Below are 17,258 nucleotides of genomic sequence, written 5' to 3' on the forward strand. Positions count from 1 at the left end.
CACAGCTCACTGTTTTTATAAAATTGCATTTTCTACATGAATCTCTTCCACATAATCAGACAGTCTTTGTGAAAGCAATTTTAAGTCCAATTTTTGAGGAAAAGTTAAAGAGTGCTCCTAGGTGATGAAGAGACTGAAAAAGTACACTGAAGTCATTTACTCTGGTTTTGATCAGAATGGAGAGAAGCAGAGGAATCTGGAAGGAGTAACCCAAAAAGAAATTTAACAGCTAAATTGGCCTGAAGTTCTGGAGCTAAAGTAGAACATACTAGGCTCAGCAGAGGTCTGACACAGATAAGGGCTTTGAATTAAGAAAACGTGTTCTAATGACGACTACTGATAAGCCAAGGATTACAGAAAACTGTGATGGATATCAGGTGAATGTTAGTGAGAAGACATCAAATTGTACCTTAGATTTTACTTTCTTTACAATGCAACGTATGACCTTTATGTAACTTCTTGACACCTGTAAAACATTAAATTCAGTAATTTCACTCTATTTTTTTGGTTTAAAAATAAAAGAACAGAAATATGTGGCTTAACTTTTTATTTTAGCCTCACTTGTTTATTTCAAATACTTTAGAGCATATGATCAGTGTACTTACCCATAACTGGTGACAGTGTACCCTCAAACCTTAATTGTTTAAAGCTTACAACTTTTAGATATGTTATAATAGAGAAAGGGCAGGGAATAAGAAAACTCAACTTTGCTCCAGTTTTGTTCCATTCTTTGCTCTGTTCGTCCTCTCCCTTCTTCAGGAAGTGACATTTTAAGGGAATAAATTCAAGAAAGTGGGTTGAGTTCTTCAGTGTTAGAGGTCCTCTCACTGCCTCACTCTGAGCCCATGTGCAGCTCACAGGCTGGGACACGAAATGACTCATCAAGAGTCCTCTGAACTACTGTTACCAGGAGAGGTCTAATGGGAGCCTGGTGCTATGCATGGGGGATCTCTTTAAGCTGAAATGACTTATCCTGACAAAGGGGATTGAAAACACTCCATTCATTGCCACAGACAGAACATAAATAGAAATGAAAACACAGACTCAAAGTAGAGAATTCAGGCTAGATATCTGGCGAGCAACAATATCCCACATTCATCCCCATGTTAACAAGAAAACTGGCTTACAGTATCCTGCAGCACATACTGGGGAAAAGCAAAGCCTTTCATAGAAATCAAGTACGAAAAATCCAGCCATTAACACTAAACTTTGAGCAAGTAATATTTTACTTATTTGTTTGTCTGTTTATATTTAACTCTACTTATAAAATGCTTACAGTGTGCCAGATACCCTTTTTAAATGTTTATTAATATTAGCTCATTTAATTAATAGGGACCCTAAAGCAAGATGTAGGCACCACAGTGTAGCCCAGGTGGCAAGCCAGGGTAGGACACATAAAAGGATCCTCATTGATGGTTTCCACAAATGTTTGTTAGGTATTTACTACGCGTCAGGCAACTTAGCAGGCAGTGGTCAAAACTATTTCCTTAGCTGCATGAGTTAAGGGTTAGAAACAGAACCACAGAGAGGAGGGACCCCAATCTTATTCCAGAACTCTCTACGTATCCTACGGTCTCACCTTAAGGAATTACGCATAGTTCTCGTTATTGCCTCATTCTTTATTCAGTCATCCTTGAGTAAAGATATGAGTTCTAGAATGCTTACAAGTATTATAATACATAGATTTCACCATAGGGGGGACTTAATCTAGCTTTAGACTCAGGATGCTCATAGGAAAAAGCAGATAAGAAGCCATCTTACAGAAGGTGGAAATTAGGCTTATTTTTGTCTGGTTCAGCCCATTTGCAAAATTTGCATTTCGCTGGTAAAGCAAGATGAGATTGATAGTGCTCCAGAGGAATTCCATGTTTGCAGGCATTCCATGGCAACACAAGAAGGAATCTTTGGTTTTGTCATAAGTAACCTTGTGTTGTCCTTTATACTACTGTTCTACATTTTAAACTTTTCCAGTGGATGAAAATCCAAAGTACAGGAAGAACAAATTCCTTCATTGTCATTAGTTTGCCTAGGAATTCTTCAGTGGGGATTGTTTTACATAATGGCTTCCCCTTGGGCATTTCAAAATATTATCAAGTACCATGCAACCACTCATAATTACATCTGCTTCACAAATCAAAGTGCACTCCTGTATAAACCACCCGGAGAATCTTTTAAGCAGCCTGTACTTGAAGTCAATGGAAATGAATTTTCTTTTAGTTCAATCATTGAGGAGGGATCATGATATATTGCTGTGCCTTTTCCCCCCTCCATTGTCTAATATGGTTGGCAAATTGCCTTGAGGACCTGTCATGAAGAGAGAAAAAAGATCCCCATTCTTCTCTTATCACCTTATTCATCAGTGAAGTTCCCTGTTCTGCCCAGTTTTTGTTCTTGTCATCTTTTGTACTGGAGGAGAGTTTATCGCTTCTTTGACTGAGGAGCAAGACATGAGGATGTCATGCCCGAAGCCATTCCTGAGTCAGATCTTACAGAATTAGTTAATAATGTTCACTTAAAAAAATAGTACCAGTGAGTATTAATTTTGGATGACATATATATTAGAGCAAGTTTAATATAACATAACATAAGTTTAATAACATAATAGAATTTTTAGGTAAATATATATTATGGATGTAACTTTCATTGTATTTCTCTGTCTCATGGGGATAGACATTTCAAGTAGCTCTGCAGTCACTCAGACGTGAGGAGCTTGAAGGGCAGAGAACCACCTTTGATCGTCTACCATATGCCAGACATTGAGCTGTGCACTCCTTATATATTATGTCATTAAATCCTTGCCAGGGGCCCTTGTGTTAGGTACTAACATCACCATGTTACAACTGAAGATTGGCAGTTAAGATTGGAAGTCTCAGTAGGCAAGGTCTTGCCAGGATTGAATCCAGTCTACTTATACCTTGGAGGTGTGTTTGTATTTGAGATAGGAACCAGGACGGGGTCTTCTCTTCTGAGAGAAGACCATGAGTGGACTCATCCTCTGCTAAATCAACCAACCGAATGAAAGGAACATGTTAATGTGGCCTGGTAACTTTAAGTGTCTTAGTTAATATGTATTGGCTTCAATATTCCATCTTTCGGGTAGCTTTATCTATCAGATAAATCCACTAGACAACAACTAAACGTCAAAGCTTAGTGTTGCAATAAACATCTAACTGCCAGAGGAAAGAAAGTGTGTTACTTACTAGCTGTATGATCTTGGGCAAGTTACTTAACCTCTTTGAGTCTTACTCTCCTCATCTGGATGAGGATTAAATGAGGTATGTGTGTAAAGCACCTAACACACTACCTGAAAGGTGGAAAGTGTGAAATAAAGCTTAGGTATTATTACATTCTTATGATGATGCTGGTGATAGGGAAATTAGGTAGATTTATAACTTGTTGAAAGATAGTTCTCAAAGACTGTGAACTTACCATCGACGAACTGGATGGAAGTTTCCAGTGGAACTTACTTCTCTCTTTGTTCCATTAGATTTAAAGACTCACCTAAGGATACTCATAACATGAGGAACAAATTGCTGGATGACATGTGCCTGGTAAGATTGTAGTGTGATAGAGTCAGGATTCAGAAAGAGCTCACTGGTCAGGATTCAAATGCTGACTCAAATAAATTAATTAGATTTTTCTGCACAAATTTTGGTTTAATTGGTTAACAAATACCAGTTTGCCAAAATCAGTTAGACAGTGACCAATTTGCTAAAAATCAGTTTGTCAAATGACCAATTTGCCCAATGATTAACTCATCAGATTAAATTTACCAATAAACCCAAACCTTTAAGAATTATTTATAAAGTTTACAACAATTGGTATTGAAGATTTCTGTGACATTGTAACAGATTGGTTTTCACTCCATCTTCACAGCAGAATTTTTACAGAATGTCCAATTTTTCAAAAGTTGATGGAGATAGGCTTAAATTTCCCATAAATATATTTAATCATTTTCAATGATTCATTCAAATTCATCAGTTTCAGCATCAGATTATCTTATATATTTGCCAGTAATATGAAAATTATATAAAGGGATCCAAACTAATCACATCAATATGAAATGCTGAATTTTTCTCACCAAATGCTAGAAATGCAAAATTAAGGCTTACATGCCAATTGAGGCTTTGTTGAAATGACATTCAAAAGGAATCAGAAGAACTCAAAAGTGGCTGGAACAATTCCATTATACTCAGACAGAAATTTTTGTCTATTTTGTTCACTGCTTTATCTCCACGCCTAGAACAGTGCCTGACAATAGTAGGCGCTCAATACCTGTGGAACGCAATGATAACATCAGTCATTTGGTAAATAGAATTTTAGCCAATTGGCTCTCAGTGAATTGATTTTTGGCATTTTGGCCTGCTCTCCTAGGCACCAACAAGAGCAAAATAACTTAGAGGCTTTTGTTGACTGTGTTTTCAGGGTACGTTGGGGTTTCCAAAGAAGTGGGGGAAATTTTAAGCTGCATAACTAGATAAACATGTGAAGATCAAGGGAGGGAGTTATCCCATTGTCTCCAAGCTGGTCAGACCCACTTGGATTCTGACACTCCATTCTTGGAAGCACATTTAAGAGGTAACTTGACAGCCTGCAGCATATCCAGTGGAAGGTGACTAGGATGGTCTTACATAAAGAATGGTTGGGAAACTGGAAATAGTTAGACTGGAGAAGATTTAAGGGGTATGCAAGGGCTCTCTTTTAACATATGAAGAGGCTTCCACAGACTGTACTCTGACTTTCTTTTGTCTTCCCAAAGGGCAGATTAGATCAACAGATAGAAGCCATGAGAGTGGCAGGCCCTGCATCATCTGATTCCCAACCACATGCCCTTTCCTTTGTGCCTTATGAATTCTCCCTACCCCAGAGCAAGTAGAGATTGTTCTGTAAGGTTGTTGGAGAGGAGTCAAGAAGTTGTAAGGAGTTAGGGAATCAGAGCACCAGTTAGACCAGCTGGTCTCCAAGTTCCCTTTCAGCCCATATTAGAGACCAAGAATCTGGGCTCTTGAGTTAGACAGACCCATGTTTGGATCCTGGCTCTACCATTTACTAGCTGTGTCTTCGTGTGATAGTCACTTGACCTCTCTGAGCCTCAGTTTCCTCATTCATAAAATGGAGATAGTAACAGTACATTCCTCATAAGTTTGTTGTAAGGGTTAAATAAAGTACTAGATGTAAAGCAGGTAATACCGTGCCTGGCATATAATAAGCACCCAACAAATACCTTACCTATTATTACGAATCAATGAAAAAGAATGTACTATGTCTACCTTTCTTTTTTCAAGAGGTGCTCACCAAGGTTTCAGTCTCACATGGTTAAAGAAGTCACTTCTAAGAGCTCACCAAGTTCTTCAGTGGGCAGGGAAGTTATTTTTTTGTTTTCAAAATAGCTGCTTCCACAGATGACGCCCAAATATATACACAACACTTCAGTCTTTGCCGTGGACTCCAGACTCCTGCTTTGTTCAGGGGTCTGAGCGGAATGGAGACAGGAAGAGGTGCTGAGACACAGTGGCCAAGGAGCCGGAGTCCAGGCTGGGTGAAGCAGGAAAGTGGCCCCGTGAGTCATGGGCTGGAAAGCTCCAGCAGGGCCCCCGGCTCCCGGGCTCCTCACGCAGGGAGACATTTCCTGCTCCTTGTCCCCCTCCCCCAAGAGTTCCTTAAGACAAGGTCTTTCACTGAATTGTTAAAACCCAAGGGAAGGAGTGTTTTTACTGTCTGCCAAGGCTGGGAATCTCCCAAGCCTTGAGATAACTGTGTGTGAGGCAAGTGGGTTGAGCTGGGCTACCTTGCCAAATTGGCAAAAGGAAGCTGGTAGCATTGAATTGTTTCCTCAGGGGTTGGAGGGGCTTAGCTAGCTTGTGAGTTAAAAAGCAAAGCGTCACTACCAAAACAGTCCTCCCACAGCACCCCCGGAAAGGGCAAAGACTTCACTTTGACTTTGGATAAGGTGCCCCATAATCCCCTGGGATTTGTACACTCCAGCTCCATGTTGCATGAAGGTCAACATAGGAAGCGCTGGTCACCTGGGGAGAGGAGCTGATGTGGGTCACTCAGTCCAGACGCGGCCTTTGACAGGTTTATGGAGGATGGAAGGCAGAGAAGAATCTCCTTCCTTGGCTTTGGCCTCCCAGCCGGTTCAGGTTGAAACCCTATCCAGGCCTCTCCTCAGGCCTGCAGGATGATTAGGCCCCAGATTTTCCTGGGGTCATTTGGAAACTGCACAGGCCCTCTACCATATGGCCCGATAAGAATCTCCCTTTCAGAGATAAGGAGCTGTTTAAGGGAATCTGAGGAAGCCGGGAGTTTGTTTCTATAAAGCTGCACAATGTAAGTGTAATCCCTACACAGATGTAATTAGCCGTTAAGCATATGAAGTCACGAGGAAGCGGTGCTCTGTTGGTTCATAAATTACTGGGTGTTCACCCCAGAGGAACCAAGGGTAGGTATCTTTTCCTGCCAGATCATCAGAATGGTGACTGATGATGGGTCAAGAGTCTGAGCTTACGGTAGTTTCAGCAACAACTAGGCTCCAAAGGAAGAAGGACCTGGGGGAGCCGCAGCCATGAATGACCAAAGGCTCTTGGGCCTTTTGCTCTCCTGATATGGGAGGATGAAAGAGTCATCTCTGAGCGAGGCTTTGAAGAAATCATGTCAAGGCTCCGTATGGCAGCCAGCTCACTTAGTGTTTTTTGCTAACACAGGGCTTGGCTCTGTGGTGTTAGGTTGCCAGGTGATCTTGGTAAAGGCCTGTGCTCCCCTAGAACTGCCAGGTAGATGCCTGGCAAGGCCCTTAAAACTGCAGTCTGTCAGAAGGAAGGAGACTAAGTCTCATTTCTGGCCAAGTAGCTGGTAAACGGCCTTCACCTCGTGTACCAATGGCACCTCCATATTATTTCCATTGATTTGCTATACATAATAACAACAGTAACAATAATAATTATTAAGAGCTTACTCTGTGTTAGGCAGAGTGCTAAGCAGTTATATATCTATTATGTGATGTATTTCTCATAACAACCCTATGAGCTTGGTACTAATATTATCATCAATTTACAGAGGAGGAAGCTGAGGTTTAGGCAGGTTAACTTATTTGTATACGGTTATATAGTTAGTAAGTAGTGGATCCAAGTTTTAGTCCCAGAAGCAGATTCAAGAGCTTAAACTCGTAAGCAATACTTTAGGACTTATTAGAAACATCTGCCATTCCTCAGACTCCAGTTGGTATCAAGATTTATCAAAAATAAAATGTATTAGAAAAAGATGTCGGTAAAGCCCATAACAATATGCTCTTCTATACCCCGTCTCTTTGTCTGCCTGGTCTAGCCTAATCTTCAGAAATTCACTTGGGGCTTTTCTGTCATACTTGACTTTATGTTGTTTCCGAACTATTTGAGATGGTGAGAGAACAAAGCAATCAGTGAAAAGCACTTGTAGTCATGTCTTCCAGTGCCTTCAAATTTTACGGAGACAGAATTTTTCAGGCAAATCGCCAATAGTTGGAGTGGGATGCTGAGGAGATCCCTGCAAGTTAAAATTTGGATTTTTAAGAAAAATCTAGAAAAAGTCTCTTTCCTTTGAATTGGCCAGCCAGTACACCTTTAGTCAGGCTCTCTGGAGTTTGTGTGCCTGAGCAGGATAAGGAGTTTAAAAGTGGGTGGTTGGCATATGACCTTTTTGGGAGTTGACATTCTCTTTCTCTTCTGGTCTCCTCTATGCATCTTCCAACCAAAAATATTTGAACACTGAAAATGTGTGATCTAAGAATCCAATTTGCATTCAGTAGTGAGGGAAACTGTGATGTGACTGCTTAATGACGGAACTGCTCTCTTTAAGATGCTGGCTGGATCTGCAATCCACTGCCATGTGATGGACAATTCCCGGAGACTGAATCACTCTAAGTGGAAGCTTTAATGATTTCTCTTAAATGACAAGAGGCATTTAATTAAATGACAATCCCACCAGGCACTTAATTAAAAGTTAGTCTCAGGCTACTCCTGGCCTCGCAACCTGCTGGGGTTCCTCCAGCCCTGCACTGTAAAGTGCTGAGTCCATACAAGGAGACAGTATGACCGTCTTGAGGACCTAGCGTACCAGATGATAGAGTTTGTGCGACAGACTTGGGATGGCAAAACAGTGGGTGGCTTTGTGCCCAGGAAGGACCAAGTGGGACTGAAGAAAGGGTGACCAGGTCAGCCAGGCTATGCTAAGAGGAAAACATAGCTGACTCCATATCTTATCAATTGCCATTTTGTGTGATTTAAGGCAGCCCAGTATTAAATTTTTTTAGAAGTGTACGTGAAGGTGGAGTGGGGCGGGCATGGACGGAAATCTTAACGCCGTGGTACTCATTTCCAGAGTCCTCAGGAGATAAGGTCCCACAGGAGCTGTGTGGGGGCACTCAGGGTAGCCTTGCCCAAAGGAGAAATAATAATCACAAAGTGACCTTTACGTTTTCTGATAAAGCTCTCCCTCTTGCCTGCTGGCGGAAGCTGAGGAACATTACATTGGAGTTACGTGCTAAAAGCAGCTGGGAGTGTTGAGATAGACCACTGCAATCATTAACCTACTTGCTGGTTAATGGCACAAGGAAAACCATCAGTCGTGTGGTGGGCGGGCCCGGGTTCCCACAGAGATCCTGCCGTCTTGTGGGCGTGGCTCATTATGTTTTATTGGCAGCCCACAGCTTGCGTTAACTGTATAGCCGCCTCTGTGAACAGTTAGTCCCTGAGACGTGCTGAGTTCTCTCTTCTCAGACCCGTTTGCTTCCTAACGTCTGGTTAGATAGAGAGGTGGGCCAGTTTGAAAGTTGTCATTCTTACTTGTGGCTCTCTGATTTTTTTCTTTTACTATTTACCTCAAGAGATGCCTGTGCTCCCCGCCACCCCGCCACCATACCCACCAACTGTTCAGACACAGTGCTCTCGATGGTGTGTATTAAGAGTTGATACTCTGGTAGATTTCATTTCAGGAGCTCACTGAACTACTGTTAAGCAGGTACTATTTATAACAGTCTCCTTGCTGAGAGTGATTTAACGAATATACTTGCATACAAAAAACTTTTTGAAGCTTCTTGGAAATTTATAAAAATGGTATGTATGAAGATTCTAGACTCCTGTACTTTCCACAGTGTCCACCAAAAAAATAAGATATTCAAATATTGTATTCACTTGATAGTCATACCTAAACTCAATATTGACTAAGATACAGTGAAACTGTTGTGTTAAAGGTAACTCTTCACAAAATATTTTTTAACATAAAAAAACCACTTTTATGAAATGAGCAGAGTCATCCACATCCTTGATCCTTAACATGTTACAACTACACAAAGTCACATGGAACAGGCTTTGGGTGGGTTTTGTTGGGTCCTCAAGAAACAGACATCAGTAATGGTGCACTTTAGATGCCAAAGACCTTGGTCCCAGGAGGAAGCTATGTAGGAAAACCCCAGAGCGAACCCCTGCCTTGAAGGTTTAAGGAAAACAACGATGGACATGTCTGCAGAGGTGTCCATATCACTCAAATGTTTTCAGGTATAACTAACAGAAAACCCGGATTCAGATGGGTTCACCCTGGAAGACCTTGACTTTACCTTAAAATAACACGGGGATCAGTCGTCTTCTGATACACAGTGAAAGTTAAGAATCATGTGTTTAAACAGTAAGAAAATTTATTATCTCACATAACAGGAAGTCTAGAGGTAGAGCGGGCTTCAGCAGCACCCAGGTTATTTCCATTTCTCTGCTTTTCTATCTTCGGTGGCAGTTTCAGTGTTACCCAGGAAGCAAGATGGCTTCAATTGGTCCAGACATGACAATGTAAGAAAGATAAAGAGAAATCTCTCAGAAGCAAGCAAATGATCCCCACAGGAATGTACAATGCATTAACTTTAAATTGTCCCTGTCTCCATCTTCCACGTTAACTAGAATTAAAATTCTCTAAAATTAGTATTCTTTTTCAAAAATGAATTCTTATTTAGATGTAATAAAATATTTACCAATTTTTTGGTTTACCATTACTTTATGATTCGTTTCTTACTTCTGGTTTCAACTTTTTCTTGCATACATTTTTTTCATGAGGACTTATGCATTAAAAACTTCCTCAAACTTTCTTAGTCTAAAGATGTCTTGAATGATAGTTTAGCCAGTTATACAATTCTTTCTGAACAATTTTTTCATAACTATGAACATATTATTCCATTATCTTCTGGATCCTATTTTTGCTAATGAGGAGTTTGCTATCTGTCTAATTGCCATTTCTTTCGAGAGAATGGGTTTTTCTCCTTTGCAGGTTTAAGGTTTTCCTTTTTGAATTTAATGTTTGTATTTCTGCTAAAACGAACACAGGTATAGATTTATTTTTATTTATACTGCTCAGAATCTAGTGTGAGGTCTTATTTATTTCTTTATTTTCAAAAAAATTCTCAGGTATAATCTCTTTGAATATTGCCTCTCTTCTACTCTCTCTGTTCTCTCTGGAATTTGTATTAGATGGACTGGAGATTGGAAATTTTCATTCTATCTTCCAGGTTTTCTTAATTCTTCTTTCATGTCTCTCATCTCTTGGCTCTCTGTATGGCATTAAGGTAATTAATGTTTCTGTGCTTGGGTTTCCTCATCTGTGACTTGTGGATCAAATAGTTCTCATATATTATGGGTTTGTGGAAAGCGAAAATGAGTTGCAGTAGGCAGCCTCAAAGATGGTCTCCAGTGATCTTTCAGGAGAAAGGGAAGGAGAAGGAGATGAAGAAGAAAAAGGAGAAGGAAAAGGAGACAAAGAAAGAGAGAATGAAGATATCATCCCCAATATTTTCTTTTTAAAGACATCCCTCAAGTCAAATGGGCAACAAAAGTGTTGAAGACAGCATGTAGTAATGAAGAATCCCCACGCTTGCTATTTGGAGATTCACCCAGAAGGAAGTTGGGGTCTTCAGTCCTCCTATCCCAATATATGAAGAAAGATTCATAAAGGTCAATGTTTACAAAATAGCTTAAGGTTAATGTTTTAAAGCATTACTTTAGCAACAACATGGGTGAATCCTATAGATGTAATGTTGGGAGACAGAGGCAGGTGACAAAAGGATACCTATGGTTAGAATTCTTATAGTTGAAATTCATTTATATAAAATTCAAAAATAGGCAAACGCAAATTATATTGTTTTGGGCCATAGACATACATATTAAAACTGTAGAGAATGACCAGGAATTTTTTATCACTGAAAATTGGATAATGATGACCCCAGATGAGGAAATGGGGGAAGTTGACTTGGGAGGGTCATGTGGGGGTGCTTCTGGAACACTGGCTATATTCAACTTCTTGAATTAAGTCATTGTTCTCAGAAGTGGATCTCTTTTAGGATTTCAGTATTAAGATGGATATTAACTTTGTAATTATTATTTTAACTGTACATATAAGTCTTGCTCACTATTCTGGATTATGATATATCTCATATTAAAAAGAAAATAGAGAGGAATTTAATTTAATTTTTATTTTTGATCAATTTTCATATCTAATGATATGACCTGTGTTTTCAGGACTAGAACCCTGATTTATAACATTAAACCTGTGTAACATGAGAGTCTGCTTGTAACAGCTTGACATTTTGACTGTGGCCTAGAAAGCATGTGTCCTAACTCAGACCCATGTATTAGTAGGTATTCAGTTCTAAACAGGGTTCCGGCCGAGTAGGAAGGTTTTCAACATAGAGAAGAGGGACAATGACAGGGAGTGGTGGATTGCACTAGACACAAATTTTAGGTACTGCCTGATTCTCTGCAGGATGAGCTTCTTGCCCATGTCTGTGGTCCCTATGTCCCTGTATGGGTGCTATTCCTGTGCTACTGTTTAGGGATGGTTGTGACCAGAGCAGGAACATTTATATATGTCCAGTGTCCAAATAAACCTTCATTGGAGGGAAGAACAGGGCTCTGGAGTGTCCATTAAGGAAATGGAGAAACAACAAACCCCAGGAGCAGTCCTCTCATGAGAACAAATATCCAAAAACAAAACAAAACAAAAAAAAGAAAAAAAAACGGTACTGGGTGGAGAATAATAAGGCCGGGGCAACTATTTCTACTAGAGGTAGGAAGAGCTTTCTGGTTTGGACAGGGTTGTATTTACTAGAGGGTGAGGAAGGGAGAGGCCAAAGGCCAGGGAGGATGTGCTTCCTTCCTTCTTTTAATTGTTTAGGTAGTTACTACACACACACACACACACCATGGTCTACAGGAGATGTTTGCCAAGAGTAGATTCTCCATATATGCACATGGGAAAAAGCAACCTAACTAGATAATAGTCTTCTACATTTATTTGTGTGTTGTATTGCACAGAGCAAATATACCTTATACTGTGCTAAGCACTGTAAATAATCTTTGGAGTCGAAGAGCTTATATGTGGATGCTTTGGATCTTACTGGTGGTATATCCTTTGGTAAATTATTTATCTTGGCTAAGCACTGGTTTTCTCATCTCATTCTGACCTTTCAGGATTATTGCAAGGATTGGCAACAAGGTAAGGTGCTTCGCATGGTCCCCAGCTTTATAGTACTTGCTCAATAAATGGTAGTAGCAGGAGTAATTGTTGTTTTGATTGTCCTCTTACCCGGAAAACATATTAACCATCTCAACAAAGATATAAAATTGTGTATTTAATCAAGGCCTTGCTGGGAAGTTGTTTTCACTGGTGTTGAGTAGAGAGGGCAGTTGAATTGTGTGGATCATTTATTTTGAAAGTTACCCTGAAGTTTCCAGTAGGAGGGATCATCATTTATTCATTTATTTGTTCAACAAACATTTAACCAAGATTTTCATTATGCTTGACACTGTGCTAAGTGCTGGATATAAAATGGTGAGCAAGAAAGATGTGTTTCTACCTTCATGAAGTTTATAGTGCTGAGGAATATTCCCCTTGTATCTTTTATAGAGGCATAAAGGAAAATTCTTCGGGCTCTATGAGAATAACAAATCCTCTGAGAGGTCCATTTATAGACCTTATCCTCTCAATAGACCTCTCATTTGAAGTGTTTTTAGAAGCAATGCTTGCTGCTTTTGGGGATCCCACACTCAATCCAAACAGGCCAGCAGCCATGAACCGGCCATGGCAAATTTAGGCAAGGAAATCTCCTACAACTTCAGGAACCTGGGCATTTCCGACCTATTCTGGAAGGATTTGAAAACCACTTATAGATATCCTGTAAAATTCCATTCTACTGGGATCTTTGTTCAGTCAGTTTTTATAGATGCATTTTCTTCTATCTATAAAGCGAGAATCACAGCAAAGAACTAGAAGCAACTCCCTAACTACTCCCCTCTGCCCACCTGCCCCTTCTCCTTTTCTAAAGAATTTCCTTGGCTCCTTTTCTTTTTTTTTTGAAAAATTTCCACCAACGTACTATGAAAAATTCAAGCTACAGCATAGCACTTTACAGTGAACACCTGTACACCCTTCACCTAGTGTCTACAGTTAACATTTAACTATATTTGCCTTATCGTGTATCTATCCGTTTATCCCTCTATGCATCCATTGATCCATCTTTTCTTTATTGCATGGCAAAGTAAACAGCAGACATCAGTATGCTTCCCCATAAATATTTCAGCTTGCAGAACATTAAGTAGAGTTCAGTATTTGTCTGCAGTTTTTTTATTTTATTTTTTATTTTTTTTTTTAGAGATGTGACAGAGGATTTTTTTTTTTAAAAGATTTTATTTTTTCCTTTTTCTCCCCAAAGCCCCCCGGTACATAGTTGTGTATTCTTCGTTGTGGGTTCTTCTAGTTGTGGCATGTGGGACGCTGCCTCAGCGTGGTCTGATGAGCAGTGCCATGTCCGCGCCCAGGATTCGAACTAAGGAAACACTGGGCAGCCTGCAGCGGAGCGCGCGAACTTAACCACTCGGCCACGGGGCCAGCCCTGCAGTTTTTTATTTTGATGTAAAGTATGCAAACAAGAAAATAAATCTTTAGTACGTATTTGCTCATTTTGACAACGCATGAACCTGAATAACCCAAACCTCTTTCAGTAAATAGGACAGTACCATCAGGCCCAGGAAGTTGTTTTATGCCCTTCCCAAGCAGTCTCTGCCGGCTCCCACCCCCACCATACTCAACTATAGTTCTGATTTTTTTCCAGCATAGATTAGTTTTCCCTGTTCTAGAATTTTGCATAAACGGAATCCCATAGTGTATATAGATAACCCCGGTTTTTGAAAGTTCACTTTACGCCACTTCGCTTTTACGAAAGACCTACATTAGTACCTGTTTTCATTAACCGAAAGAAATCTGAAGAGGATATTCACTTTTACGAAAAAAGGCGAAAAGTGAAAATAGCATTCAAGGTTTGCTTTGCAGCCTCCATTGTAGAGGCAGCGCGCACCTCCAGCAGCCTGAGTGGCGCCGCAAGCCCCTTCCCCGGGAACTGCGCTCAGCATCTCGCATCAAGCCGCCATAACTGAACCGTGTCTGTGAGCACCGGTAATCTATCTTGATTATTTTGTGCCTCCGTTAGCAAGATGTGTCCTAAGGTAATTGCTTCTTCACTTCATGCAATTTCGGCTTGTGACAGGTTTCACAGGAACGCTGTGCTTTCTGACAGCGGGGGAAACCTGTACTCTTTGTATAAGGCTTTTTGCACTCGGCACAATATTTTAAAAATTCAGCCATATTGTTGTGTATTAGTACTTTATTCCTTTATATTACTGAGGAGTATTCAGTTTTATGACTATGTCACAGTTTGTTTATATGTTTTTCTGTATATTTTTCTATTGAACACCTGGACTGTTTCCAGTTTTTGGCTGTTATAATAAAACCACTATGAACATTCATTTGCAAGCCCTTTGTGAACATATGCTTTTATTTCTTTTGGGTAAATACCTACGAGTGGAATTGTTGGGTCAAAGGCAGATAAATGTTTAACTTTATAAGATATTCCTAAACTGTTTTCCAAAGTGGATGTACCATTTTACAGTCGCTCAATAAAGGCCTGAGAATTGTAGTTGATTTACATTGGGAACTGGTAAACTTTTTCTTTAAATGGCCAGAAGGTAACTATTTTAGACCTTGCAAGCCATATGGTCTCTGTTGTAACTCCTCAATTCTGCTACTGTCTTGTGAAAGCAGCAATAGACAATTTATAAACATATGAGCGTGGTTGTGTTGCAATAAAACTTTATTTACAAAAACAGTGGTAAGCTGGCTCTGGCCTGCTGGCAATAGTTTGCCAATCCACCTATACATCCTCACCAGCATTTGGGTCAGTCCTTTTAATTCTAGCCATTCTGGTTGATGTGAAATGGTATCTCACTGTGGTTTTAATTTGCATTATCCCGATGAACAATATTTTATGAAGCATCTGTTTCAGTCTTTTGCCCATTTTTTAACCGTTTATCATTGAGTTGTGAGTTGTAGGAATTCTTTATATTCTGGAGGCAATCCTTTATTAGATCAAATGAATTGCAAATATCTTCTTCAAGTCTGAAGATTGCTTATTCGTTTGCTTAGCAACATCTTCTGATGAGTATAAACTTTTATTGATGAAGTCCAATTTATCATTATTTTCCTATGGTTCATGCTTTCGAGTTCTGTCTAATAAACTATTTCTTACCCCAAAGTCATGCGAATGTTTTTTACTTTCTTCTAGAAACTTTATAGTTTTTGTTTTTACATTGAGGCATATCATTCATCGCAAATCATTTTTGCATTTGCTGTGATATAATGGGGGAGGTTCTTTTCTCTCCATGCAGTTGTACAGTTGTTCCAACACTATTTGTTGAAAAGACACATTTGTTGAAAATCAGTTTGCTAAGTGTAGGTCTGTTTCTCACTCCTTTTGTTCCATTGATCTATTTGTCTATCCCAACAGCAATACCCATGCCAAATTGTTTAGATAGGCCCTCCTTTATAATATTGAATAAAAGAGGTAAATATAGACAACCTTGCCTTGTCTCCAATCTTCAAGAAAGGATTCAATATTTTAAGATTAAGTAAAACGTTAGCTTTAAGTTGTTTGTAGGTGCTCTTTATCAGATTGAAAAGTTCCCCTCTGTGTGTAGTCTGTGGAGTTTATTTTTTTCCTTGAATTGGTATTAAACTTTTTCAAGTACTTTTTCTGCATCTATTTAGATCATCATATGATTTTTCTCTTATTTTGTTAATGTGATGACTTATATTGATTGGTTTTCAAATGCTAAGATGATCTTACATTCTTGGGATATACCCCACTTGGTCTTGATGCCTTATAATTTTTATATATTGCTGGATTCATTTGCTAGTAAAGAATATTTGTGTCTAGGTTAATGACAGATATTGCTCTGTAATTTTTCTTTAAGTTTTGGTATCAAAACTTGTGGGAAAGGTTTTAATTACAAATTCAATTTCTTTAAAAGATATAGAGTTATTCAGATATTCTATTTCTTCTTGTGTCAGTTAAGTTGTGGTTTTCAAGGAATTTGTCCATTTCATCTAAATTTTTTACTTTATTAGTGTAAATCTGTTTTCCTCTTGGTTTCTGTAGGATTTTAGTGATGCGCCCTATTTCAGGTCAGATATTGGTAATTTATATTTTCTTTCATTTTTTGTTGGCCTGTCTTGCTAAGGGTTTTTCAGATTTATTAATCTCTCTGAAGAATCAACTTTTGGCTTTGTTGATATTCTCTATTATTTGTCTATTTTCTATTTCACTGATTTCCACACTTGTCTTTATTATTCCTTCCATCTACTTATTTTGCTCTTCTTTATTTAGCTTCTTAAGGTGGAAGGTTAGCTCACTTATTTTATTCTTTTCTTATTTTCTAATATGTGTATTTTAAGCTATAAAAATTTCCCTAAAGTGCTACTTTAGCCATAATCCATAAATTTTGATATATTTTCAGTACCATTTAGCTAAAATATTTTCTAATTTTCCTTTTTATTATTTAGGGTTATTTAGAAGCATGTTGCTTAATTTCCAAAGATTTGGGGTTTTTTAAGATATGTTTTTGTATTGATTTTTAATTAAATTCTGTTGTGCTTAAATAACATAATTTGTCATATTTCAATCCTTTGGATTTTATTAAGATCTGTTTTATGGCCAACATATAGTCTGTCTTGGTAAATATTCCATGAACACTTGAAAAGAATGCGCATTCTATGCTGTTAGGTTTGGTGTTCTATAAATGTTAATTAGCTTAAGTAGGTTGATAGTGTCAATTAAGTATTCTGTCTCCTTACTGATTTTTATTCACTTGTTCTATCAATTACTGAGGAATAATTGTTAAAATATTCAACTGTAA

Source organism: Equus caballus, chromosome 3 (genome assembly GCF_041296265.1).
Source record: "Equus caballus isolate H_3958 breed thoroughbred chromosome 3, TB-T2T, whole genome shotgun sequence".
NCBI classification, from domain to species: domain Eukaryota; kingdom Metazoa; phylum Chordata; class Mammalia; order Perissodactyla; family Equidae; genus Equus; species Equus caballus.